The following is a 16,867-nucleotide window of genomic DNA, read 5'->3' as shown; positions in this document are numbered from 1 at the left end:
CGTTACACTGTATGGGGGCCACAAGGAGATGTTATGCTGTATGGAGGCCACAAGGAGACGTTATAGTGTATGGGGGCCACAAGGAGACGTTATAGTGTATGGGGGCCACAAGGAGACATTATACTGTATGGGGGCCACAAGGAGACATTATACTGTATGGGGGCCACAAGGAGACACTATACTGTATGGGGGCCACAAGAATACGTTATACTGTATGGGGGCAGCCACAAGGAGACATTATATTGTATGGGGGAAGCCACAAGGAGACATTATACTGTATGGGGGCCACAAGGAGATGTTATACTGTATGGGGGCCACAAGGAGATGTTATACTGTATGGGGGCCACAAGGAGATGTTACACTGTATGGGGGCCACAAGGAGACGTTACACTGTATGGGGGCCACAAGGAGACGTTACACTGTATGGGGGCCACAAGGAGATGTTATGCTGTATGGGGGCCACAAGGAGACGTTATAGTGTATGGGGCCACAAGGAGACGTTATAGTGTATGGGGGCCACAAGGAGACATTATACTGTATGGGGGCCACAAGGAGACACTATACTGTATGGGGGCCACAAGAATACGTTATACTGTATGGGGGCAGCCACAAGGAGACGTTATACTGTATAGGGCAGCCGCAAGGAGACATTATACTGTATAGGGGCAGCCACAAGGAGACATTATACTGTATGGGGGCAGCCACAAGGAGACATTATACTGTATGGGAGCCACAAGGAGACGTTATTAACAGATTTATTTAACCAATCACTGGCAACAGGAGTCGTCCCAGAAGATTGGAAATTAGCAAATGTTGTGCCCATTCACAAGAAAGGTAGTAGGGAGGAATCGGGCAACTATAGGCCAGTAAGCCTGACATCAATAGTGGGGAAATTTATGGAAACCATACTTAAGGAGAGGATTGTGGAACATCTAAAATCCCATGGATTGAAAGATGAAAAACAGCATGGGTTTACTTCAGGGAGATCATGTCAAACTAATCTTATTGATTTTTTTGATTGGGTGACTAAAATAATAGATGGAGGAGGTTCAGTAGACGTCGCTTATCTAGACTTTAGTAAGGCTTTTGATACTGTCCCACATAGAAAGCTTATCAATAAAGTGCAGTCTTTGGGCTTGGACTCCCATATTGTTGAATGGATTAGGCAGTGGCTGAGGGACAGGCAACAGAGGGTTGTAGTCAATGGAGTATATTCAGACCAAGGTCTTGTTACCAGTGGGGTACCTCAGGGATCTGTTCTGGGACCCATATTGTTTAATATCTTTATCAGCGAAATTGCAGAAGGCCTCGATGGTAAGGTGTGTCTTTTTGCTGATGACACAAAGATTTGTAACAGGGTTGATGTTCCTGGAGGGATACACCAAATGGAAAAGGACTTAGGAAAACTAGAGGAATGGTCAAAAATATGGCAACTAAGATTTAATGTTGATAAGTGCAAGATAATGCACCTGGGACGTAAAAACCCAAGAGCAGAATATAAAATCAGTGATACAGTCCTAACCTCAGTATCTGAGGAAAGGGATTTAGGGGTCATTATTTTAGAAGACTTAAAAGTAGGCAGGCAATGTCATAGAGCAGCAGGAAATGCTAGCAGAATGCTTGGGTGTATAGGGAGAGGAATTACCAGTAGAAAGAGGGAGGTGCTCATGCCGCTCTACAGAGCACTAGTGAGACCTCATTTGGAGTATTGTGCGCAGTACTGGAGACCATATCTCCAGAAGGATATTGATACTTTGGAGAAGGTTAAGAGAAGAGCTACTAAACTGGTACATGGATTGCAGGATAAAACTTACCAGGAAAGATTAAAGGACCTTAACATGTATAGCTTGGAAGAAAGACGAGACAGAGGGGATATGATAGAAACTTTTAAATACATAAAGGGAATCAACAAGGTAAAAGAGGAGAGAATATTTAAAAGAAGAAAAACTGCTACAAGAGGACATAGTTTTAAATTAGAGGGGCAAAGGTTTAAAAGTAATATCAGGAAGTATTACTTTACTGAGAGAGTAGTGGATGCATGGAATAGCCTTCCTGCAGAAGTGGTAGCTGCAAATACAGTGGAGGAGTTTAAGCATGCATGGGATAGGCATAAGGCCATCCTTCATATAAGATAGGGCCAGGGGCTATCCATAGTATTTAGTATATTGGGCAGACTAGATGGGCCAAATGGTTCTTATCTGCCGACACATTCTATGTTTCTATGTTTTTTATGTCTTATGTTATACTGTATGGAACAGCCACAAGGAGACACTATATTGTATGGGGGCAGCCACAAGGAGACGTTATACTGTATGGGGGCAGCCACAAGGAGACACTATACTGTATGGGGGCAGCCACAAGGAGACATTATACTGTATGGGGGCAGCCACAAGGAGACATTATACTGTATAGGGGCAGCCACAAGGAGACGTTATACTGTATGGGGGCCACAATGAGACATTATACTGTATGGGGGCAGCCACAAGGAGACACTATACTGTATGGGGGCAGCCACAAGGAGACATTATATTGTATGGGGGAAGCCACAAGGAGACATTATACTGTATGGGGGCCACAAGGAGATGTTACACTGTATGGGGGCCACAAGGAGCCGTTACACTGTATGGGGGCCACAAGGAGACGTTACACTGTATGGGGGCCACAAGGAGATGTTATGCTGTATGGGGGCCACAAGGAGATGTTATAGTGTATCGGGGCCACAAGGAGACGTTATAGTGTATGGGGGCCACAAGGAGACATTATACTGTATGGGGGCCACAAGGAGACATTATACTGTATGGGGGCCACAAGGAGACACTATAATGTATGGGGGCCACAAGAATACGTTATACTGTATGGGGGCAGCCACAAGGAGACATTATACTGTATGGGGGCAGCCACAAGGAGACGTTATACTGTATAGGGGGGCCACAAGGAGATGTTACACTGTATGGGGGCCACAAGGAGATGTTACACTGTATGGGGGACACAAGGAGATGTTACACTGTATGGGGCCACAAGGAGACGTTACACTGTATGGGGGCCACAAGGAGACGTTATAGTGTATGGGGGCCACAAGGAGACGTTATAGTGTATGGGGGCCACAAGGAGACATTATACTGTATGGGGGCCACAAGGAGACATTATACTGTATGGGGGCCACAAGGAGACACTGTACTGTATGGGAGCCACAAGGAGACGTTATACTGTATGGGGGGCTACAAGGAGACGTTATACTGTATGGGGGGCCACAAGGAGATATTATACTGTATCGGGGCCACAAGGAGATGTTATACTGTATGGGGGGGCCACAAGGAGACATTATACTGTTGGGGGGCCACAAGGAGATGTTATACTGTATGGGGGGCCACAAGGAGACGTTACACTGTATGGGGGACACAACGAGACGTTACACTGTAGGGGGCGGGGGCCACAAGGAGATGTTATAATAAAGTCTTGTGGCCACAGGCCACCATACATACAATAATACTTTACGATATACTTTTCCCGATGCTGCTTCGCTTGTGTGCTCCGATTCTGACATCAGATGTCGGTGGGCGGAGATTTTAATATGGGAGCAAGGAGGAGGGAGAGCCGAGGGCGGCCCACTGCGGGAAGTAATACGTTTCAAATTTTGGCATCAGAGCAAACGAGCGAGGCAGCTGCAGGAAAAGTCTCTCCAGAGACACCCTATTCACACAGAGTTCGCCACATGGAACAGGCACGGGTGACGGACGGTGATGTCAGATGGTGGGTGGAGTCTGGAGACTTGAATAAGGGAGGCGGAGCAAGAAGGAGCCAGGAGTGAGTGGAAGTAATGTGTTTGTACTCACTACTCAGCGCTATGCAAGATGCAGGGGCGGGCGGACACAGATTTAGAAGCGGTCAGCGCACATGACCGCTTCGATGATGCCACAAAATACTGCAGTAATTAGGAAACAGCGATATCACCATATCGTCGTTTTTTAATACCGCGGTATATCGTGAACACCGGTATATCGCCCAACCCTAATCCGGAATTGCCAAAAGCTGCATGAATGCCTGCCTGAGATCCTGCCACAACCCCGCAAATATGACGAGAATCAGCCGTACTGTATCCACTGCATCTTGCCAGAACAGCCTTGCGGAGCTCTCAAACACTAGTGTGAAACTAGCCTCACATAGGTTGTCCAAAGCATGGCTTTGTTAAAAAACGGAACCACACGTGTCTACAGGTAGTGTCTGCTATTGCAGCTCAGCTCCATTGAGCAGCAGTATCAGACAAAACCTGAGGACAGGTGTGGCACTGTCTTTGGAAGAAAAAAAACTTTTTTCAAATTCTGGACTGTATTGTCCTGTATAGCATGTCTGCAAGGAAAGTAAATACAGGAAAGTAAAGGGAAGGACAATTCAAGGCAGAATTGGTACTGTAATATATACAGAATAAGAACAGATACTGAGAATTAGACCCAGTTTACAGTATATGACAAATGGTGCTGGGCAGTGTCCATATGCAGTGCCTTGAAAAAGTATTCATACCCCTTGAACTTTTCCACGTTACACCCACAAGGCTACTTTCACACTAGCGTTCGGAGCGGATCCGTCTGATGTTTCATCAGACGGATCCGCTCCGATATTGCAGACGTTCGCATCCGTTCAGAACGGATGCGTCTGCATTAAAACTTAGAAAATTTTCTAAGTGTGAAAGTTGTCTGAGCGGATCCGTTCAGACTTTACATTGAAAGTCAATAGGGAACGGATCCGCTTGAAGATTGAGCCATATTGTGTCATCTTCAAGCGGATCCGTCCCCATTGACTTACATTGTAAGTCTGGACGGATCCGCTCGCCTCCGCACGGCCAGGCGGACACCCGAACGCTGCAAGCAGCGTTCAGGTGTCCGCTCACTGAGCGGAGCGGAGGCTGAACGCTGGCAGGCGGATGCATTCTCAGTGGATCCGCCTCCACTGAGAATGCATTGGGGCCAGACGGATGCGTTCGGGGCCGCTCGTGAGCCCCTTCAAACGGTGCGCACGAGCGGACACCCGAACGCTAGTGTGAAAGTAGCCTTAAATAGAGCTTTAATTGAATGGTTTAGATCAATGTATATTCATGTGTTAGAATGGCCCAGTCAAAGTCCAGACCTAAATCCCATTGAGAATCTGTGACGAGGCTTGAAAATTACCATTCACAGATGCTCTCCTTCCAATCTGACTGAGCTTGAGCTATTTTGCAAAGAATGGGAAAAACTTGTGGCCTCTAGATGTGCAAAGCTGGTACAGATATACCCCAAAAGACTTGCAGCCATAATTGCAGTGAAAGGTGGTCCTACAAATCATTGACTCAGGGGTGCTGAATATAAATGCATACCACACTTTTCAGATTTTTATTTATTAAAATGTTTGAAAACCATGTTTCATTTTCTTTTCAATTCCCACATACTTGCTACTTTGTGTTGTTCTATCACATAAAATTCCAGTAAAATACATTTAAGTTTGAGGTATAACGTTAAAAAATATGTGTAAAAGTTCAAGGGGTATAAATACCTTTTCAAGGCACTGTATACAGGATAAGGATAAGTGGTACTGTGCAGTGTCCATATATATATATATATATATATATATATAATTATTTTTTTCTAGTACAACATGTTTTATAAAAATTAGTTTTCACCCTAATCGTGCTGATTTTATTTAACCCCACAAATGTTCATTTTTTTTCTGTTTCAACACAAGATATGGTAAATTAAATATTTCTCAAAAAAAAAATAAAAAAAAAAAATATATATATATATACACTCACCTAAAGAATTATTAGGAATTATTAGGAACACCTAGAATAACTAGATAATCCCACTTTAAACAAAATTGTATCATCAATTTTTATTCAAAGAAATATTAACAACATGATTGGTGCATTACACTGCGGCTTTTCCACATGAAAATCCATGCGTAATCTGCACTGTGTGCAGGTACCCTTAAAAAGTAAACTTTTTTTTAAACTTTCTTTAAAATTGTTGTGCTAAGCATATAGGCCCCCAAAGTCCTGGGGCCTATTGCGCTTTAGAATCAGTATTCCAGTTCACGGTGGACATCTCAGCGCTGTACTGGAGTACAGATTCCATCAGGGCAAACACTCTACAGGCCGGCGCACACATGGCCAGGATTTAGTTGAGTGGAGCAGGCTCTTGCCTGTGCTCTAAACATAATTGTACTATCAATTTTTATTCAAAGAAATATTAACAACATGATTGGCAAACACAATAAAGTTAAAAGGATTAAAAACACACAAATGGTGGTGGCCAAGCAGCGGGATAGAAAGTAGTAAAGTGCAATTGCTACAAAATACTAAGGTGGTATTATAATCTCAGCATAGCAGTATAACTTTAAAAGTCCATAAATTATACTAAAAAAGAATAAATCAGAAAAAGTACAAAATATAAAGAGAAGTAATCATAATACTGACCAAAATGTATAATCCAGAAGAATGTAGGAGTATAATAACAAAATTGTGGGTACTATGTGGATACCGTTAACCGCCTAACAAAAAAAGAAGAAAATGCATAAAAAAATACATAAAAGACAAAGACAACTATACTATTTATACTAAATATGATGCGAAGGGAGTTTTATCACTGAGGCCTCTTGGTACCTGTGTTCTCAACTTCACTATCCATTTGCACTTGATACATTCCAGTCTTCTGAAAAGATCTCCACCTCTGGATTCCAACTAAATCCTATCAATTACACAAAATCTCAAGTCTTGCCATCTATTAAGGTGTTTATCATGGAAATGTCGAGGTATGGGCTTCAACTTGATGATGCTTTCTTTATCCGAAGCATCAATTCATGTGGCTGCCCGAATATCCTTTTGATGTTCTTGAATACGGCCACGTAATTCACGTGTTGCCATACCAATGTATGTATTATATATAAGTATATAAGTAGATAAAATGTACAATATTATATGTCTCATCTACAGAAGAGTTTGTAAACTCATTATTTAACTATAACCTTGCAAACCGAACAATGTCCGCATGGAAAAGATCCCCATTTTGGACCTTTAGAGTTAAAAAATTAATTGTGATTTGGGAAGAACATAATGACTGCGTACCAAAATATCATTAAGGTTCTTGCTTCTTTATGCCACAAATGCTGGAGTAGGGGTAAGTACTCGTTTCAGATCCAGATCAGAGAGTAAAATGGGCCAGACTCTGGAGAAAATGTTTTTCATATTCCTCCATTGCGTATTATAGTTCGTAATATACCGGACCACAGGGAGAGATGTGTTACGAGATTTAGGAGTTAACAAGGTACTCCGTGAGGTATTTTTGGCTCTAAGATGTTCAATGTCGCGTTAACCATAACCTCTTTGTGTAAATCGATTTTTTAAAATAACAGATTATTTTTCAAAACTTGTCATTGTATCACAAATACGACTTGCCCGAAGAAATTGACCAGTGGGAATGGAATTTATCTGGTGCCTAGGATGAAAAGAAGAGGCATGAAGTAGGGCATTGACAGAGCTATCTTTGCGATATACACAAGTATTCAAATGGCTATCATCACACACATTGATTTCAATATCCAAAAAGCAAATCTGCTTAAGGGCAACATTGTGTGTTAAAGTGATGTTCCATGTATTGAGGTTAAGTCGTTGTACAAACAGGTCCAATGCCTGTCGGGATCCCTGCCATACAAACAGTATGTCATCTATATACTGCATCCAAGATACAACTTATCCTACTGTTTCATCCATGGAGACCTGAACCAACTCGCTTTCCCAATGTCCCAAAAACAAATTGGCATATGACGGCGTGCAAGTGGCCCTTATTGGCACACCTCTCATTTGTAAGTGGTATTGATCCTTAAACAAAAAAATAATTATGTGTTAACAAAAATTCCAATAATACCATTCTGGCTGCAAATTTTCTGAAGATAGAATCGGGCTGCCTGTAACCCATGTTCATGCTTAATGCAGGTATACAATGACTCCACATCACACAAGACTAGGTACATGTCCGCCTCCGTTTTAATATCTTCCACGCATTTGAGAACATCCAGTCTCGTACATACGAAGGTAGGGATTTGACACATGGTTTAAGATAGTGATCAAGAAATCTACAACTGGGTTCACATAGACTCCCGCAACCAGAAACATTTGGTCTCCCTGGTGGTCTCTGCAAAGACTTGTGTATCTTAGGAAGTAAATATAACGTAGGTCTCTCCTCGATGTTGTACAATGAGTCCCTTAAAAACTGTCTTGGTAATAATGCCTAATTTATTGAACTACTGTTCATGGTTCATAATCATGTGTTCAATTATTTTACTAACATCGTATATGTTAGTCCTTATTTAAATGTATCCATTTAAATAAGTTCTGAACACTTCAGAGTGTTCAGAACTGGACGTGCCATATAATGGAATGTCTTATAATTGAATAGTAATTAATTGATAACGCCCACTGAGCAATACTCCACCCTTAGCACTATAAATATCTGCTATGTTTATTTATTGCACTTATATAGCGCTACTATATTCTGCAGCGCTTTACAGACATTAGCAAAGGGGCTCGCAATCTAAGGTCCCTTTAGAGTGTCATGGTCCCTCCTGTGAGAGAGGTGAGAAGATCGTGAGGTTATCTGACAGGTCTCTATGTATGTTGTTTGGTGCCTCTCGTTATCAGTGATGAGGCTCTATTTAGATCCGCCTCACACTGCTGACCATGTGGTTGATAGTTTCTGCTGGTTTGTTTTGAATCTCCTGCTTCTCCATACATTTCTAAGCTAAGTACTTTCACTGTTTCTTATTATCTGGTGTGTGTTGTTTCTAGTTCCTTCATTCTGGAAGGAACTAGCTGTCTCATCCCCTGCTACCTAGGGCTCATCCGTTTTAGCAGGGCTTTAGGTGTATGAGTATTTCCACCATTAGGATCTGCTCATACTGGCAGCAGTTAGGGAAAGGCCTAGGGATTACTAGGAGGTCACCATCCCTCTTCCTTAGCTTTTGAGGCCTAGATTGTTGTCTACTCGTTGTGGTGTGTATTTGGTGTTTCCCTTACCCATAACCTGTGACTTATGGGGAGAACATACAAACTGTCCTTACCCATAACCTGTGACTTATGGGGAGAACATACAAACTGTCCTTTTTGTCCTTTGTTCAGATTCGAACCTAGGACCCCAGCGCTGCAAGGCACCAGTACTAACCACTGAGCCACCGTGTTCCCACCAATCATTACCCCTTGAGAAAGCTGATGGCAAAATGCGCATCGGGGCGCAGTGGTGGTCTGACTTGTGACAGGATTATACATTTTGGTCAGTATTATGAATTACTACTCTTTATATTTTGTACTTTTTCTGATTTATTCTTTTTTAGTATAATTTATGGACTCTTAACGTTATGCTGCTATGCTGAAATTATAATACCACCTCAGTATTCTGTTGCACTTGCACTTTACTACTTTCTATTCCGTTGCTTGGCCACCACCATTTGTGTGTTTTTAATCTTTTTAACTTTATTGTGTTTGCCAATCATGTTGTTAATATTTCTTTGAATAAAAATTGATAGTACAATTATGTTTAGAGCACAGGCAAGAGCCTGCTCCACTCAACTAAATCCTGGCGATGTGTGCACCGGCCTGTAGACTGTTTGCCTCGATGGAATCTGTACTCCAGTACAGCGCTGACATGTCCACCATGAACTGGAATACTGATTCTAAAGCGCGATAGGCCACAGGACTTTGGGTGCCGATTTGCTTAGCAGAACATTTTTAATAAAAGCTTTTATTGAAAGTTTAATAAAACTTTAATTACTTTTTAAGGGGACCTGCACACGTTGCAGATAACGCATGGATTTTCATGTGGAAAAACCGCAGCATAATGCACTACCAGCAAAGTGAATAAGATTTGACAAATCTCAAGTACACTTTTCAGATTTTTTTTCAGATGGAAATTGAGCTACCGTGCGAACTTTGAAAAAAATCTGGACCATATCAATTGTTTGTGCGGATTATTTCACTCTTTAAGATGCAAAGGTTGAGACTTGGATAAAACCGCATCAAAATCTGCAAGTGACACATGTGGACTTTGGTGCAGAGAAATCCGCACAAAAATCTGTGTGGAAATTCTATTAGACAACCCTCACCCGAGAACAGGTAACAACCTAAAAGGGCAGTTCATGCTGGAAAACTCTTCAATGTAGATGAATTAAAACAATTCTGCAATTAATAATGTAAAAGACTCAGCACAGGTTATTGCGAACGTTTAATTGCAGTTGTTAATGCCAAGGGTGCCAGTTATTAGGTTTACAGGGGGCAATTATTTTCTCACATGGGTGATATAGATTTTGAATAAATGTTCATCTTTAATAAATGTAATGATAATTTAAAAGCTGTATTTAGTGTTCACTTGTGTTCTCTTTGTCTTATATTAAAAATAGTTGGATGATCTGAAACATTTAAATGTGACGTTTGTTACATGACAGACACGGCAATCTAATGACTGTAGCACTCTGATCTTAGGGCACAATGAAGCAGAGCTGACAAAATGAAATGGAAACTGATGCTAAAGTAATAAACTGATCATAATGAAACTTGTAGTTTTGCCCAACCCTGACTTCCAAGAAACCACCAGGAGAATTTCAGTCACTTATTTGCATATGGTTGAGTGAAGTTGCTAGTTACTTTTAGTTTTCCTTAGCCAACCTCAAATTTACTCAGATATCAGTCATAGGGAAGCATACAGAGCCAGGGCAAGGATGCTCTATAAGTAAGGGGAAATTATCATGAGGGTAATATTTGAAGTCTGTTTAAGCATACTCTGCACCAAATTTATGAAATGTCCCATCTTGTTTGTTAAATTTGGCGCATCTTTAAACCTTACAGTTCTGTCTAAAAATGCTACTCTAGAACACAACAGCCCTCTCAAAGCTCTAACTGCAAGCTCTATATACTGCATTAACGAATACAGCATTAGATATAATAAAAAACACGAGATTCTTAGCATTTTGATCAAGAAATATTTGAGGCCACCTACCTCAGCAAGGCAACCTCATTCCAGACAGGAACCTACTCTATTTAATACCTATCTCTATGCCAGCTGCATTTACATTGAGGAGAGCGGAACCTGTGCATCCAATGAGAAGAAAATGCTACTCGTGTTTTTTTTTTACAACACCCCCCTACTGGAGTGAGTTTGTCACTCGATGATAAATCTGGAGTGAAACAAATTACCATAGCAAGCCACACCACTTTCCTAAACTGGAGTGAGTGGTGTGAATATTCAAAATTGTTTTTTTTTCGAGTAAGGGCAAAAAGTGACAAAAGCCACTTTTGTGACTTTCAGAAGCCAGAATACTGAGGTGCAGGTTGTGATAAATTTGCCCCTATGTATCTGAACTACAACCTACACAAAGTGCTGGGGCAAAAGCAATGTATCCCTTTGACTTCAGGTGCACCTGATGTCATTATCGCTCCATCATTCCTTTGGGCCCCCAAGTTCCAGGGTGGGATTGCTCCCACCACAACCTCGCTAAATGTAAATTTATAACACTTAATCATTCATCATATCAAGTAGAAAATACAAAATACAAAAGTGATTTAATAAAAATTATATTTTATTGCACAAACCTTGAGGGACATTTATCAAGACCAGAATTTTTTGCACTGGTCCTGATACTCCATGCACTGACAGAAGATGGGCTTAATTTAAGACAAGGCAAACATTTAGCCCAACCTCTGGTAGCCCATGTGCCTAGAATTAAATCTACAACTAGAGCACATTTTGGTCATTAATCAAAATCAAAAGACTACACAACCTTTTTAAGGCCTTCCAAGCCGCCTGGTCATTAAAGGGGTTCTCAGGGAATTAGGAAAATAAAAATACGTAAATATTACTTTATTATAAATATCTTCTCAAATATATCAGTTGGCATGTGCTACACTCCTTCATTATTTACAGGGAGAGTAGGAGAGGAGGATGGGGCAGCTCTTTAGCTCAGTGTTGTGAAGTAACGTCCTGCTGTGTGATTAGGACAGGTTTTGTGTGTACTAATAGGACAGTGGCCATTTTGTTTTTCCTAATGATTGCTCCCCAGACAAAACGAGCCATTATAACTAATGTAAGGTATTTGGGAATATATTTATAATGAAGTAATATTTAAGTATTTTAATTTTCCTAATTCCTGGAGAAACCCTTTAATGGATTACTTAAATCGTCTCTACATCTACTCAGTCCCTGTTAAGCTTGCACTTATCTAAACAACCAGAGCTGCAGTGTAAAGAATGGGAGAGGCAAAGCAGGAGTCTGAGTCTCTGATTACACAGGATTTTCAAGGTCTTTTATATTGATGAACCACCCTAAGAACAGGTTATCAATATCGGATCAGCTGACTAAAGGGGCCACTCTGACAAGCATTGTTTACCAGCACAGGACTGCAGCTTTCCGCAAATCAGCTCCATTCAAGTAGTACCAGGTTCAGCCCTGTAAATAATGAAGGAGTGTAGCACATGTCAACTGATCGGTGGGGGTGCCAAGAGTCAGACTCCTACTGATCTGATAGTGACGGCCTTTCGTACAAATATGCCATCAATAGGAAAGTCATCTAAAACCACTTAGCCATTTATGGGTGTATATACAGTACAGACCAAAAGTTTGGACACACCTTCTCATTCAAAGAGTTTTCTTTATTTCCATGACTATGAAGGCATCAAAACTATGAATTAACACATGTGGAATTATATACATAGCAAACAAGTGTGAAACAACTGAAAATATGTCATATTCTAGGTTCTTCAAAGTAGCCACCTTTTGCTTTGATTACTGCTTTGCACACTCTTGGCATTCTCTTGATGAGCTTCAAGAGGTAGTCCCCTGAAATGGTCTTCCAACAGTCTTGAAGGAGTTCCCAGAGATGCTTAGCACTTGTTGGCCCTTTTGCCTTCACTCTGCGGTCCAGCTCACCCCAAACCATCTTGATTGGGTTCAGGTCCGGTGACTGTGGAGGCCAGGTCATCTGGCACAGCACCCCATCACTCTCCTTCATGGTCAAATAGCCCTTAATTTCAAAGTTTTCCCAATTTTTCGGCTGACTGACTGACCTTCATTTCTTAAAGTAATGATGGCCACTCGTTTTTCTTTACTTAGCTGCTTTTTTCTTGCCATAATACAAATTCTAACAGTCTATTCAGTAGGACTATCAGCTGTGTATCCACCTGACTTCTCCTCAACGCAACTGATGGTCCCAACCCCATTTATAAGGCAAGAAATCCCACTTATTAAACCTGACAGGGCACACCTGTGAAGTGAAAACCATTTCAGGGGACTACCTCTTGAAGCTCATCAAGAGAATGCCAAGAGTGTGCAAAGCAGTAATCAAAGCAAAAGGTGGCTACTTTGAAGAACCTAGAATATGACATATTTTCAGTTGTTTCACACTTGTTTGTTATGTATATAATTCCACATGTGTTAATTCATAGTTTTGATGCCTTCAGTGTGAATCTACAATTTTCATAGTCATGAAAATAAAGAAAACTCTTTGAATGAGAAGGTGTATCCAAACTTTTGGTCTGTACTGTATATCTATATATATATATATATATATATATATATATATATATTGTACAAAACAAAGACACGGTGCATTCCTTGTAGATAATCCATTGAGTCTTCCTACCATAAACTAATCCCCGTCATGTATCTTATTACATAAATCAATTCTCTGTCCTTCTTGGGAGTTCAGCGTCTTGTATGCTGCACAGGTGTGGTTATTTCCTGAAACTAGAACTACTGAGATGATCCGTCCTCTGCATTAATCACCATCATAAAATGACGCCACAGGTTCCATAACGCAGAAACCTAGTCAACAACATCCCAGACGCCACAGGATAACAATGGTCGAGTAATATTACAGACATAGTGCTGGAAAATACTATAAGTCTGAAATGTAAGGCTCCATTCACACGTCCGGAAAATGGGTCTGCATCCTTTCCGCAATTTTGCGGAATGGGTGCGGACCCATTCATTCTCTATGGGGACGGAATGGATGCGGACAGCACACAGTGTGCTGTCTGCAGCCGCAATTGCGGAGCGCGGCCCCAATTTTGGGTCCGCAGCTCCGCAAAAAAATAGAGCATGTCCTATTCTTGTCCGCAGCTTGCGGACAAGAATAGGCATTTCTATGGGGGTGACGGGCTGGTGTGTTGCGGACCCGCAATTTGCAGGTCCGCAACACACCACGGACGTGTGAATGTAGCCTAAGGAAGATTACCCAAGTTTGCAGGGTAACCAACAATTTCCGATAAAGAGGAAGGCCTGGAGGCCAGAGAAAGGTTCTTGTGTCCTGGCTGTGGCCCATTGTTAAAGGGTGTGATCACATGTAAACCACACAAACCTAATTGTTGCATAACATTAGTAGCAGCAATATTGATACTCTGATATTTCTATACTGTGGTCAGTAATAACACCATATATATGCACTGTCTATACTACCCCATGGATATATCTTTGCACTTTATATAGATGAATTAATGTTACCATAGACCTGAAGCCCATGAGATTTTAAATGTTCTAAGGGCTCTTTCACACTTGCGTTTTCCGGATCCGACATGTACTCCACTTGCCGGAATTACACTCCTGATCCGGAAAAACGCAAGTGTACTGAAAGCATTTGAAGACGGAACCGTCTTCAAAATGCTTTCAGTGTTACTATGGCACCCAGGACGCTATTAAAGTCCTGGTTGCCATAGTAGGAGCGGGGGAGCAGTATACTTACAGTCCGTGCGGCTCCCGGGGCGCTCCAGAATGACGTCAGAGCGCCCCATGCGCATGGATGACGTGTCCAATGCGATCACATGATCCATGCGCTTGGGGCGCCCTGACGTCACTCTGGAGCGCCCCGGGAGCCGCACGGACGGTAAGTATGCTGCTCCCCCGCTCCCCACTACACTTTACCATGGCTGCCAGGACTTTAGCGTCCCGGCAGCCATGGTAACCATTCAGAAAAAGCTAAATGTCGGCTCCGGCAATGCGCCGAAACGACGTTTAGCTTAAGGCCGGATCCGGATCAATGCCTTTCAATGGGCATTAATTCCGGATCCGGCATTGCGGCAAGTGTTCTGGATTTTTGGCCGGAGCAAAAAGCGCAGCATGCTGCGGTATTTTCTACGGCCAAAAAACGTTCCGTTCCGGAACTGAAGACATCCTGATGCATCCTGAACGGATTTCACTCCATTCAGAATGCATGGGGATAATCTTGATCAGGATTCTACCGGCATAGAGCCCCGACGACGGAACTCTATGCCAGAAGACAATAACGCAGGTGTGAAAGAGCCCTTAATTATGTAAAGCCAGATTTTTGTAATTATGAAATGTTTAATAAAAATGATGATTATTTGAATATATATTGAGTGGTGGAATTGCGGTTTGTTCAAACTTTGATCCATATATTCTCTATTATTGGTTCCAAGGATCTCAACTCTCCCAGATTTCCCTGAAGTCACCTATGTTTTGGACCCCTTCTCCCAGGCTCCCAGTTACTATTTTATTTCACCCGGGTCACAGCCCCATTTGCTGACTCTGCCTTCCTGCATTCAATTGTATCTGCTAGGACAAAGGAACCATTAGTTCCCTGCTTTGCAGGGAAGATCTGAAGACAACTGGAAGGCAGTGACAATTCGTGCCCAGGAGAGATCATCATGGTGGTCTGAATCAGATGCAAAGAAAAGTAAAGCGACTAACTCTGGAGGAGACGTCAGCTGTAGGTTAATAAATGTAAATGTTTATTCTGCAACTGACTGTGTCTAATTAGAGCTGTAGTCACTTTTATGGTCTATATCAGTAGTTCTAAACTTGCGGTACACAGGTACGCACAGCAGGAGTAGGGGATTTGCGGGACTGCCCTAGTATAGAATGAATGACAATACAGGTTGAAGTTGAATGCTGCGGTGAAGCAAGGCAATGTCTCTCTGCACCTCCATTTACTATCACAGACTAAAGGCCACAGGCTACATCATCATTGTGACTGCCTGAACCTGGCTGCAAGCAGCTCAGGATGTAGGCTGAAAGAAGTCTGTGTCCTGCATGGCATCACAGACAGTAGCATGGAAGTATTTGAGCATTTTTCTTTGGCACCTTAGGGCAGCATACTATTCAGCCACTATAAGGGGGGTCATTAATATTACTGGGGGCATTATGGGGACATAAGTACTACTGGTGACACTATAATGGGGCATTTCTTTCTACTGGGACACATTATGGGAGCTTTATTACTACTGGGAGCACTATACCAGGGCACTAGTACTGCTGGGGTACTATAGACAGGCATTAATACTTCCGGGGCATACTGTGGGGGCTTTGTTACTACTGGGGACACAATAGGGGCATATTTACTACGGGGGTACACTGTGGGTGGTGAGCATTATAACCACTGAAGGGCACTGAAGTGGGCTTTATTAATACTAGGGGCATTATGGTGGACTTTATTACTACTGGGGGGCACTATGGTGGGCTCTATTATTACTTGGGTACTCTAGGGGTATTAGTACTACTGGGTGCACTATAGCAAGGCATTAGTACTTCTGGGGGCACTATGCATACATTAGTACAAATGGAGGCATTATGGTGGGCTCTACTACAGCTGGGGGAACTTATTAGTACTGGGACACTATAGGGGCCTTAACCACCTCAGCTACCCTAGCTTAAACACCCTTAATGACCAGGCCACTTTTTACACTTCTGCACTACACTACTTTCACGGTTTATTGCTCGGTCATACAACTTACCACCCAAATGAATTTTACCTCCTTTTCTTCTCACTAATAGAGCTTTCATTTGGTGGTATTTCATTGCTGCGGACATTTTTACTTTTTTTGTTATTAATCAAAATTTAACGAAAT

The sequence above is a fragment of the Bufo bufo genome, chromosome 6, assembly GCF_905171765.1.
Source record: "Bufo bufo chromosome 6, aBufBuf1.1, whole genome shotgun sequence".
In the NCBI taxonomy this organism is placed as follows: Eukaryota; Metazoa; Chordata; class Amphibia; order Anura; family Bufonidae; genus Bufo; species Bufo bufo.
This window is presented reverse-complemented; position numbering follows the sequence as displayed.